Source organism: Thalassophryne amazonica, chromosome 2 (genome assembly GCF_902500255.1).
Source record: "Thalassophryne amazonica chromosome 2, fThaAma1.1, whole genome shotgun sequence".
Lineage (NCBI taxonomy): Eukaryota > Metazoa > Chordata > Actinopteri > Batrachoidiformes > Batrachoididae > Thalassophryne > Thalassophryne amazonica.
The window spans coordinates 120,026,264-120,039,969 of record NC_047104.1 but is presented as its reverse complement, the minus strand read 5'-3'; positions in this window follow the sequence as shown (position 1 = coordinate 120,039,969).

Genomic DNA, 13,706 nt, shown 5'->3' with positions numbered 1-13,706 from the left:
TTAGGAAACACGGTGGCACAGGATCATAACTGCCTAAAAGTCTGTGCAAGCAGACAAGTGAGGGAAGCCACCAAGATCAAATAAAACAGAACATTTTTGTGTGTTGCTTCACCACTCACTTATTCTTGGTAGAGTGCTACACAGAAATACATTTTTATTTTATTTATTAAATTAAATCAGGGGCCATCTTTCAACAGGACAATGACCCTAAGCATGCAAAGATATCAAAGGAGTGGCTTCAGGACAACTCTGTGAATGTCCTTGAGTGGTCCAGCCAGAGCCCAGACCTGAATCTGATGGAACATCTCTGGAGGGATCTGAAAATGTCTGTGCACCGACGCTCCCCATCCAACCTGATGGAGCTTGAGAGGTGCTGCAAAAAGGAATGGGCAAACTGCCCAAAGATAGGTGCAACAAGCTTGTGGCATCATAGACTTGAGGCTGAAACTGCTGCCAAAGGTGCATCAACAAAGTACTGAGCAAAGGGTGTGAATAGTTATGCACCTGTGATTCCTTAGGTTTTTTTTTTTTTAATAAATCTGCAATAATTTTTTTTTTCATGTCATTATAGGGTGTTGTGAATAGAATTTTGAGGGGGAAAAAAATTGAATGTACTCCATTTTGGAATTATGCTGTAACACAACAAAATGTGGAAAAAGTGAAATGCTGTGAATACTTTCCAGATGCACCGTACCAAAATCCAACAGAGACCATTTCTTTAGTTCATTCATTTTCTGAACCTGTTAATACTAAGGATCACACGGGGGGCAACACAAAGTCATTCACACACTCACCTGCGGTCAATTTAAAATTTACAATCCACTTAACCTGCATGTCTTTGGAAGTGAGGTAAACTGGATTACACAAACACAGGGAGATCAAACTCCACACAGAAAGGACCAGGCCGAAAGCAATCCCACCTGTGAAATAACAGTGCTAACCACTAATCCACTATGCTGTCCATCATCTTGAGTAATGAGTGCAATTTTGTAGCAGAATAGTTCATGACACATGCATATACAGAGACTACTGTCTTCCAAAAGTAAAGACATTTGGTTTAACCCATAATCCTTATTCAACTCAGTTGCAGAAATAGCGGACTTTGACAAAGCCTGGTTGTAATTATATTTTACAGCCACATGGAGGCGCCATATTTCTAGGCTTCATCAAAGTGGCATTTGAGAGGATAGTGCAGTAAATATACATCACACATGTAGAAGTAAGCCATGGCTTGCAAATATTAACGTGAAAAGCTTCCAGAGAAGCTCTGAATAAAGTGCATTTGTGTGTGTGGATGTTACGGGAACTTCCTGATGCTCTGGTCTTGCGTAGTTCCAAGAAACCCCCATGTGCACACATCATTTATGGATATATCCCAGAACCCAACCACACAGACTAAAAAGCAATCCATCTGTACCTCTCAAAGGTAGTCCTCCATCTGCTGCACTCTGGTGAAACATGAGCATACCCTTGGCCTTTTCCAGTTGTTGGGATCCTGGTCTGTGAGGTTGTGAGAAATGGATACCAACTGGTAGGTAGGTAGATAGACACATACTAGGGCTGTTCATGTTATATAGTGAAAAAATAACAGTTGTGAGAGACTTTGGGCCACATGTTTTTGTTCCACTTGGGGTTTTATAGGTGTAGACCAAATTTGAACTCAATCAGATTTGAAGGTCCCCCAGAGTGACACATTTTCCTCTCCCTCCGCTGGCAAGGCAATGTTACCCTAACAGGAGAAGACTCTGATGCCATTAGTTTTCATTTACAGGTACATGTGATGGATTCTAATCAGAAAAAGTGGTGGTTGATTGGTCACTCAGAGGAGAACATTACTGGAAGTCATCTCCCCTTTTTGCTTGTTTGGGGAAATTGTTGGTTTGTGGGGGACCCCTAAACAATGTCTGATTACAATAAAATTTGGCAATAAAAATACAATAAAAGTTGCCCAAAATTGTCGGCATCCTGCGCAAGGGCGCAATTTAGAACTAGAAATTGGGGGGAGAAAGTGCGAGGCCCGCAGGGCTGAAGTCCATAGGCCGGGGGTCTGGGGGCCGCTTCAATGGCTTCTGGATAAGCTCAGATACATTCTGAACATCCAGAACAGTAATTTTAATGTTTTGAGAAGACCATAAAGTGGACACCATTTGACTTATACAATTTGAAACTGTGGATATAAGTACTTTATTCTGAGAATAGCCAGCATTGATTTTATTAACATCCTGGTGTAAATAAGGTATCACCACATGTGTAGAACTCAAAAAGAATGATAGGTTGAGTTCTCATAAAAAAAAAAAAAAACAACTGCAATGTGGTAAAATGTATTCATAAATATGAAAGAACAGGCTCTTAATAATTAACTATTACATACTGTATTTTTTCCCTCAAGATTTGTTTTTGCATAAGTTTGAAAAAACAACAGATCATAAGTTTAGGATAAATTACTTATCATGAATTTAGTTTTCAAAGTGGCACTAATGACAACACTCATACTGAACAAAATTTTGCTTGCATAGACTGATTTTGGAGATCAAGCAATAATTGCAGATGGGCTTTCTGAGGTCCCAGATAGCTTTTCTGATTTCCTTTTCTAACTTTCAGAATTTAGTAAATTAGCATATGGTCCATTGATACTTATGTGTAGACACTAGTCCCTAGAGGCAACTATTTTTGGTTTCAAATCTGGGCAAATCCAGTCCCAGAAAATTCCGAATGTGACAAACAAGAAACAGGTGTAAACAAGTCAATGCTGCTAAAAATACAAACTTGCAGAAACAAAGATACTATTCTGACATGGGTTTGCACATAAGACTGGCATAGCATGTTTCAAGTACACACACGTCAGAAGGTGGGGGGACATACCATATTCTGTACCCCCGGTTGAAAAGGTGGGGGGGGGCATGCCCCCCATCCCCCAACAAATTGTGCCCATGATCCTACACAGGGTTCTTCTCTCTGCCACTGTTGTGAAACACTCCAGTGCCAACAGCAGAGCCTGCCTTCCTCACCAGCCTGTCCAGTCACCCAGCGTCCCTGTTCTTGATGTTGCCTTCCCAACACACCGCAGGATAAGAGGTCACCGGCAACACCACATGATTAAACATGCAGAGAAGCTTGTTGCAGACGTTGAAGTGGAGCCGGTTCTGTCACTTCCTGTAGAGTGCATCAGTGTTGGCTGACCCATCCAGTTTGCAGTCCAGATGTACAAATACGTATCTGTATGTAGTGACCCTGTCCAAATTGACCCCCCTCAACTGTGACAACTGCATGTTCAGACGTCTGCCTGAGTAGTCACCAAGCAAGACAGGGTGTTTCTGTAGTGGGTACATGGTCCCGCTGCATGCCCCCTGACCTAAGTGTGTAAACTCACCTTCGTCCGATGAAAGGTTTAACTACTTTGTTTAATAAATGTGTTCCGTATTACTGTTTAGAATGTTCAAATGCGATTTATGAGAGGATCTTGCTTGCTATTGAGGTAACAGCATAGACGCAGCACTTCTCAGCACGCCCTTGTAGACCAAGTGTACCACTGCCAAAACAACAGTATACTAGCCTAAACGTGTTTGCTTTTCTTTGTCATACTTTGGACAAAAGGTATTACTGTATCCAGTGAAATACTACAATGAGAAAGGTCTGTTCATCTAAATTTTCTTCTCACAACAAAGTGTTAAACAAAAAAGTACTTAGGGTGTGTATACATGCACACACACAGTGAGGAAAATAAGTATTTGAACACCCTGCTATTTTGCAAGTTCTCCCACATAGAAATCACGGAGGGGTCTGAAATTTTCATCTTAGGTGCATGTCCACTGTGAGAGACATAATCTTAAAGAAAAAGAAAAAAAAATCCAGAAATCACAATGTATGATTTTTTTTAAAAATAATTTATTTGTATGTTACTGCTGCAAAGAAGTATTTCAGCATCTGTGAAAATCAGTGTTAATATTTGGTACAGTAGCCTTTGTTTGCAATTAAAGATGTCAAACGTTTCCTGTAGTTTCTCACCAGGTTTGCACACACTGCAGCAGGGACTTTGGTCCACTCCTCCACACAGATCTTCTCTAGATCAGCCAGGTTACTGGGCTGTTGTTGAGAAAGACAGAGTTTGAGCTCCCTCCAAAGATTTTCTATTGGGTTTAGGTCTGGAGACTGGTTAGGCCACTGCAGAACCTTGATATACTTCTTACAGAGCCACTCCTTGGTTATCCTGGCTGTGTGCTTTGGGTCATTGTCATGTTGGAAGACTTATCCACGACCCATCTTCAATGCTGTAACTGAGGGAAGGAGGTTGTTCCCCAAAATCTCGCAATACATGGCCCCGGTCATCCTATCCCATGTGCAGAAAAACACCCACAAAGCATGATGCTTCCACCCCCATGCTTCACAGTAGGGACAGTGTTTTTGGGATGGTACTCAGCATTCCTTTTCCTCCAAACACGGCGAGTGGAATTAAGACAAAAAGTTCTATTTTGGTCTCATCTGACCACATAACTTTCTCCCATGACTCCTCTGGATCATCCAAATGGTCATGGGCAAACTTAAGACGGGCCTGGACATGTGCTGATTTAAGCAGGGGAACCTTCCGTGCCATGCATGATTTTAACCCATGACGTCTTAGTGTATTATCCACAGTAACCTTAGAAACAGTGGTGCCAGCTCTCTTCAGGTCATTGACCAGCTCCTCCCGTGTAGTTCTGGGCTGATTCCTCAACTTTCTTAGGATCATTGATACGCTACGAGGTGGAATCTTGCATGGAGCCCCAGTCTGAGGGAGACTGACAGTTGTGTTTAGCTTCTTCCATTTTCTAATAATTGCTCCAACAGTTGATCTTTTTTCACCAAGCCATTTGGCAATTGCCCCGTAGCCCTTTCCAGCCTTGTGGAGGTCTACAAGTTTGTCTCTGGTGTCTTTGGACAGCTCTTTGGTCTTAGCCATGTTAGTAATTGGAGTCTTACTGATTGTGTGTGGTGGACAGGTGTCTTTATGCAGCTAAAGACCTAAAATAGGTGCTTCTAATTTGGAATAATAAGTGGAGTGGAGGTGGACTTTTTAGAGGCGGACTAACAGGTCTTTGAAGGCCAGAATTTCTGCTGATTGGCAGGTGTTGAAATACTTATTTGCAGCAGTAACATGCAAATAAATTATATATACAAGTATATAAAAAAAAAATCATACATTGTGATTTCCGGATTTTTTTTTTCTTAGATTGTCTCTCACAGTGGACATGCACCTACGATGAAAATTTCAGACCCCTCCATGATTTCTATGTGGGAGAACTTGCAAAATCGCAGGGTGTTCAAATACTTATTTTCCTCACTGTATATATGTGTGTGTGTGTGTGTGAGTGAGACAGAGATCAACAACTGTTTCATTTCATGTTTATTAAAATGGGACTGCTTTACAATTTGTACACTCCAACCACATTGGTACTGTTTTAGAAATTAACAGGTAAAAATGACGTATATACACAACTCAGTGCATATATAAAATACCTTTTCCCCCCAAACTGTACCTAGTTTTAAAGTTACTCTTGATTTTGTTTTAAGCGAGTTATTCTTCAAATGCTCATACAGAAGGCGGCTGTGCATAACCCACAAATGTCTGTCATGGAAACGTGCGAGTCAGACTGACAGCATACACAATAAGCTGAACTCCAAGTAAGAACAAGACCCACGTTTACCCAAAGTGCCGTACAAATATGATTTGTAATTACATAAGGCAAGCAGCTAGCATCAACAACACAGGCACCAAAGGAACAAACAAAGCATTCGGACAGGAGGGTATTCCACATGTGATCAACTTAGCCTGGCACAAATCCTGAACTCCATGTTGAGTAAGCCTGACACGACTTAACCGATCTGTCGGTTCCACAACACCCATAATTAATTTGCTCAATCACCCCAGAGTTGAATAAAGGAGCGCTATGTATATTCACAGCCAGTATGCAAAGAAATCAACTGCGCATCAAAATCATGAGTTACAACAGTGAGAAAGTGCATCTTATTTCTCCTAGGGGGAGGTCCTCCTCGAGGCATATGAGAATGAAAAATTGAAATTCATAGACTGATAGCTATTGAAGTGCTTCATTTGAAATTTAAGGAGACAGTCTGATAGACCTTGTTCCATCTGGATATTTGTGCATTTTTCATATTGCTGTTTTTGTAACATTGTCATTTAAAAAAACAAAACAAAAAACAAACAAAAACCAAACACTTGTTAAAAATAAAAAAAGGTAACAGAAGTCCACAGTCCATTTTTAGCTAGCCAGTTGAAGCCATGTGATACTTGGTGAGCCATCAATTCATAAGCATCTATTGTGCCAACATAGCTAATAGCCTGGCATAATTATTGTTAAAAAATTAAAATAGGTATATTATGTCAAATTCTTTTTGCACCAAGTTTTAAATTTTTTTTTGTATGCGTGGGGGCTATAACCTACCAAAACACATTTGAAGTTACAAAACTTTTACATGTACCAGCATTGTTGGCATCTTCTGCTGATTAGAATTAAAATTAGCTGACAGGGATATGAAAAAGACCTTAAAACCCTTTGCTATAAACTTCACAGTAAAAGCACACACACACAGACACACACACACACACACAAAAAAAAAAACAGTTGGACATAGGTTGACAATAGCTTTCAAATAAAGTTTGATCTTGAAACTGTAAATGCAACATGTAATTTATTCTGACTTAAGCAAAATAAGTAAATAAATTTGCATGGAGAATTTGCATTTGTATCAATTTTCATGGACATTTGTGAGCAAAATAGATGTAAAATAAGGATGTTGGAATAACAAATGAAATTATGTGACTACTTAACTTCAAAAAATGTTTTACTTAACTGGTTCAACTTCATTAACCTTTTGAAGGACAAAGCAGTTCGTCGGACGGTAAAAGCCACATGCGTGTGTTCAGTTGTGGCTATTAGAATTACATTAAGGACTTTATTTTGATTTTTTTTCTTGAAGTTGAGCAGTACTGCAATATTTTTAACACCGTATGGAACCTCCATCAGAATGTAACCCTCATACTACTGTAAGTCAGTCAGTCATTTCACAATTACTGTCGTCTTTCATTAGTCCAAAGCCAGCGGTATTTTTTAATACTACTGACAGGATGAAGAGACCACATCAGGGGGTTTATGCCATGATGCAGCACTGACAAAGCAGTAGCCTTTGTTAGCTTGGTCTCAAATACTCTGACCATATCCTGAACAGAACCTGTCCCACAGCAGGTTCTGTTCAGAGGACATGTTCCCATGGTTACTAACCTAGCCTGGGATTTTTGGAAACAAAAATCCAAGGTTTCTGCTTACTCAGAGTTACTACATCCCAATAAATGACAAAATCTTGTTTGTGTAATACCCCTCAGATCACAAAAACAAAATCAGAAACAACAGGAAAAAGGTATCTGGCCATGCACACTTTTCACTAATATTCATTGTACTGCACTTCTGTTGACTTCAGAGCGAAGTTAGTAATCAGAAATAGGTTTTTGTTGTTTTGTTGCTGTTTGTTTTGTGATGGGACATTCTGAAATTTAGGTTTTTCAAATATGATTTTGTAAGATTTGAGAACCACAAACAAAACTACATTCACCTCCATCATAATGGGTTTGGAAACGATGGCTATCCCAAAGTCAAAGGTAATGTATGTGCCAGGCCAGCTAATGCTATGTGAAAGAAAGTAGCCTTAATTAGAATGTTAGAAAACAGTTGATCTAATGAGTACACACAAATCTTTGTTACAGTTACAGTTCAGTCTTTGTTACAGTCCAATATATTATTCCAAGTGTAAACTGGCAACAATTTTAGAGATATGAAATGGAAAATCTCACTGATTTAATTTTTTCAATTTCAATTTATTTTCATTTATACAGAGCCAAATCACAACAGAGTTGCCTCAAGGCGCTTCACACAAATAAGATCTAACCTTACTAACCCCCAGAGCAGCAGTGGTAAGGAAAAACTCCCTCTGAGGAAAAAACCTCAAGCAGACCAGACTCAAAGGGGTGACCCTCCGTTTGGGCCATGCTACAAACATAAATTACATAACAATTTGCAAAACGAATATACAGGAACTGCTGTTGGTGCACAGGACAGGAGGGTTGCCAGCACAAATACCACACCCATCTCTGGATGGAGCTGCACCTTAAACAGAGAGAAAAAACAGAATCAGACATCAGAAAGACAAGAAATACAGTATAATTTGTTAGCATTAAACAACAAGAAAAACAGGAAATTCTAAGGTGATTCCTGGCCACTAGCCTTAAGCTTCACTAAAAGACCCAGAATTTAGGTTCAGGCCATGGCACACTCCGTTTCCTAATAAAATGAATTAGAGTATAAAGCGTAGAAACATACTATGCCAGTATGCTAGCCGTACGAAAGGGAAAATAAGTGCGTCTTAAGTCTGGACTTGAAAGTCTCCACAGAATCTGACTGTTCTAAGAGAAAGCTCTATGACCCACAGACTTCTTATTCACCCTAGGGACACAAAGTAGTCCTGCTTCCTGAGAACACAGAGAAGCTGAGACTATCTGCATACATGTATATACATACATACGACCCTTGGCAATAATTATGAAATCACTGGCCTCGGAGGATATTCATTCAGTTGTTTAATGTTGTAAACAAAAAAACGGTCGCAGACATGACACAAAACTAAAGTAAATTCAAATGGCAACTTTCTGGCTTTAAGAAACACTAAGAAATCAGGAAACATAATTGTGGCAGTCAGTAACGGTTACTTTTTTAGACCAAGCAGAGGGAAAAAAATATGGACTCACTCAATTCTGAGGAATAAATTATGGAATCACCCTGTAAATTTTCATCCCCAAAACTAACACCTGCATCAAATCAGATCTGCTCGTTAGTCTGCATCTAAAAAGGAGTGATCACACCTTGGAGAGCTGTTGCACCAAGTCGACTGACATGAATCATGGCTCCAACACGAGAGATGTCAATTGAAACAAAGCAGAGGATTATCAAACTCTTAAAAGAGGGTAAATCATCACACAATGTTGCAAAAGATGTTGCTTGTTCACAGTCAGCTGTGTCTAAACTCTGGACCAAATACAAACAACATGGGAAGGTTGTTAAAGGCAAACATACTGGTAGACCAAGGAAGACAAAGCGTCAAGACAGAAAATTTAAAGTAATATGTCTCAAAAATCGAAAATGCACAACAAAACAAATGAGGAACGAATGGGAGGAAACTGGAGTCAACATCTGTGACCGAACTGTAAGAAACCGCCTAAAGGAAATTGGATTTACATACAGAAAAGCTAAACGAAAGCCATCATTAACACCTAAACAGAAAAAAAACAAGGTTACAATGGGCTAAGGAAAAGCAATCGTGGACTGTGGATGACTGGATGAAAGTCATATTCAGTGATGAATCTCGAATCTGCATTGGGCAAGGTGGTGATGCTGGAACTTTTGTTTGGTGCCATTCCAATGAGATTTATAAAGATGACGGCCTAAAGAGTACATGTAAATTTCCACAGTCATTGATGATATGGGGCTGCATGTCAGGTAAAGGCACTGGGGAGATGGCTGTCATTACATCATCAATAAATGCACAAGTTTACATTGATATGTTGGACACTTTTCTTATCCCATCAATTGAAAGGATGTTTGAGGATGATGAAATCATTTTTTAAGATGATAATGCATCTTGCCATAGAGCAAAAATTGTGAAAACATTATTGCAAAAAGACACATAGGATCAATGTCATGGCCTGCAAATAGTCCAGATCTTAATCCAATTGAAAATCTTTGGTGGAAGTTGAAGAAAATGGTCCATGACAAGGCTCCAACCTGCAAAGGTGATCTGGCAACAGCAGTCAGAGAAAGTTGGAGCCAGATTGATGAAGAGTACTGTTTGTCACTCATTAAGTCCATGCCTCAGAGACTGCAAGCTGTTATAAAAGCCAGAGGTGGTGCAACAAAATACTAGTGATGTGTTGGAGCATTCTTTTGTTTTTCATGATTCCATAATTTTTTCCTCAGAATTGAGTGATTCCATATTTTTTCCCTCTGCTTGGTCTAAAAAAGTAAGTTACTGACTGCCACAATTTTTTTTTCCTGATTTCTTATAGTGTTTCTTAAAGCCAGAAAGTTGCCATTTGAAATGACTTTAGTTTTGTGTCATGTCTGTGATCTGCTTTTTTTCTACAAATACACACACACACTATATATATATATATACACACACACACTATATATATATATATATATATATATATATATATATATATATATATACACACTCAATAGAAATATAAATGCAACACTTTTGGTTTTGCTCCCATTTTGTATGAGATGAACTCAAAGATCCAACTTTTTCCACATACACAATATCACCATTTCCCTCAAATATTGTTCACAAACCAGTCTAAATCTGTGATAGTGAGCACTTCTCTTTTGCTGAGATAATCCATCCCACCTCACAGGTGTGCCATGCCAAGATGCTGATTAGACACCATGATTAGTGCACAGGTGTGCCTTAGACTGTGCACAATAAAAGGACACTCTGAAAGGTGCAGTTTTGTTTTATTGGGGGGGGGGGGGGGGGGGGGGGGGGATACCAGTCAGTATCTGGTGTGACCACCATTTGCCTCATGCAGTGCAACACATCTCCTTCGCATAGAGTTGATCAAGTTATCAATTGTGGTCTGTGGAATGTTGGTCCACTCGTCAATGGCTGTGCGAAGTTGCGACGACGAACTGGAGTCAGGTCGAGATCCCGATGAGGACGACGAGCATGCAGATGAGCTTCCCTGAGACGATTTCTGACAGTTTGTGCAGAAATTCTTTGGTTATGCAAACCGATTGTTTCAGCAGCTGTCCGAGTGGCTGGTCTCAGACGATCTTGGATGTGAACATGCTGGATGTGGAGGTCCTGGGCTGGTGTGGTTACACGTGGTCTGCGGTTGTGAGGCTGGTTGGATGTACTGCCAAATTCTCTGAAACGCCTTTGGAGACGGCTTATGGTAGAGAAATGAACATTCAATGCACGAGCAACAGCTCTGGTTGACATTCCTGCTGTCAGCATGCCAACTGCACGCTCCCTCAAATCTTGCGACATCTGTGGCATTGTGCTGTGTGATAAAACTGCACCTTTCAGAGTGGCCTTTTATTGTGGGCAGTCTAAGGCACACCTGTGCACTAATCATGGAGTCTAATCAGCATCTTGATATGGCACACCTGTGAGGTGGGATGGATTATCTCAGCAAAGGAGAAGTGCTCACTGTCACAGATTTAGACTGGTTTGTGAACAATATTTGAGGGAAATGGTGATATTGTGTATGTGGAGAAAGTTTTAGGTCTTTGAGTTCATCTCATACAAAATGGGAGCAAAACCAAAAGTGTTGCATTTATATTTTTGTTGAGTATATATATATATATATATATATATATATATATATATATATATATATCTCACATGCACACACACAGCACATCCAAAAGGTATTCACAGCACTGCACTATTCCCCCTTTTTGTAATGTTACAGCCTTATTCCAAAATGGATAAAATTAATTTTATTCCTCAAAATTCTGCACACAATACCCCATAATGATCATGTGAAAAGGTTTTTTTTTTAGGTTTTTGCAAATTTTTAAAAACAAGAAATATTAAGAAATCACATGTACGTAAGTATTCACGGCCTTTGAAGCTCAAAATTGAGCTCAGGTGCATCCTGTTTCCATGATCATCTTTGAGATTTTTTTCTACTGCTTAATTAGAATGATAAAAAAGTTATATAATAAATTCAGTTGATTGGACATGATTTGGAAAGGCACACATCTGTACAAGGTCCCACAGTTGACAGCATGTCAGAGCACAAACCAAGCATGAAGTCAAAAGACTTGTCTGTAGACTTCTGAGACAGGATTGTCTCAAGGCACAAAGGGCACATAAATATTTCTGCTGCTTTGAAGGTCCCACTGAGCACAGTGGCCTCCATCATCTGTAAATGGAAGACGTTCGGATGCTTCCAGGCCGCCTCCTAGAGCTGGCCGCCCGTCTAAACTGAGCGATCAGGGGAGAAGGGCATTAGTCAGGGAGATGACCAAGAACCCGATGGTCATTCTGTCAGAGCTCCAGCATTGCTCTGTGGAGAGAGGAGAACCTTCCAGAAGGACAACCATCTCTGCAGCAATCCACCAATTAGGCCTGTACGGTAGTGGCTAGATGGAAGCCAGTCCTTAGTAAAAGTCACATGACAGCCCACCTGGAGTTTGCCAAAAGGCACCTGAAGGACTCTTAGACCATGAGAAACAAAATTCTCTGGCCTGATGAGACAAACATTGAACTCTTTGGCATGAATGCCAGGTGTTATGTTTGGAGGAAACCAGGCACCATTCATCACCTAGCCAATACCATCCCTACAGTGAAGCATGGTGGTGGCAGCATCATGCTGTGGGGATGTTTTTAGCAGCAGGAACTGGGAGACTAGTCAGGATTGAGGGAAAGATGAATGCAGCAATGTACAGAGACATCCTGGATAAAAACCTGTTCCAGAGGGCTCTTGACCTCAGACTGGGGCAACAGTTCATCTTTCAGCAGGACAATGACCCTAAGCACAGAGCCAAGATATCACAGGAGTGGCTTCAGGACAACTCATTGAATGTCCTTGAGTGGCCCAGCCAGAGGCCAGACCTGAATCTGATTTAACATCTCTGGAGAGATCTGAAAATGGCTGTGCACTGATGCTCCACATCCAACCGGATGGAGCTTGAGAGGTGCTGCAAAGAGGAACGGGCAAAACTACCCAAAGATAGATGCACCAAGCTTGTGTCATCATATTCAGGAAGACTTGAGGCTGTAATTGCTGCCAAAGGTGCATCAACAAAGCACTGAGCAAAGGGTGTAAATACGATATCTTATTTTTTATTTTTAATGAATTTCCAAATAAATTAAAAAAAAAAAAAAAAAAAAAAAAAAAAAAAATTAAAAACTAAACACCCCCCCCCCCCCCCCAAAAAAAAACCCCTTTATTTTGGTATTGTAACTTGGGGGGGGGGGGGAGAATATATCAATTTACTCCATTTTGCAATAAGGCTGTAACAAAATGTGGAAAAAGGGAAGTGCTGTGAATACTTTCTGAATGCACTGTGTACACACACACACACACAGAGTGAATGTTTACAAGTGCAATGGTAAGAATATTTCATGAGGTGAAACACAGAACGTTCCATTCATCAAGGCTGCACTTCTCTGAATGGTATGTTCTATTTTTTGCCGAATAAAATATTCTTTCCATTGCACGAGTGAAAAAAAAAAACAAAACAAAAACATTCATTATTTGTTTTATATAACGGCTAAAATAGATCCTTGTCATTTGATATTTTATGAATTTATAAACAAGAGAAAGGGACTTGCATTTCGGTGTGCGTCACTGGTCCTTTGAGATTAACAAGTTCCAAACAGTCCAACACAAATTTTAATGGCAATCCAATCCAAAATTCTCAGTCAACTTGCAAAAACAGATAACTCAAAAACAATCCTGACGATGTCATCGATAGCGGATGCAGTGCTTTGACTTCTTCATATACAGGGGGCCATCTACTTTTCCTCAGTCCAGCAAAAAGCACAACAGATGGCTTAGGGTGTACTGGATTTGTATGTTTTTGTATGTGTGTGTTGGAAAAATGAGCAGTGTCAATAAGCTCCCGCCATGTTCTACATACTAG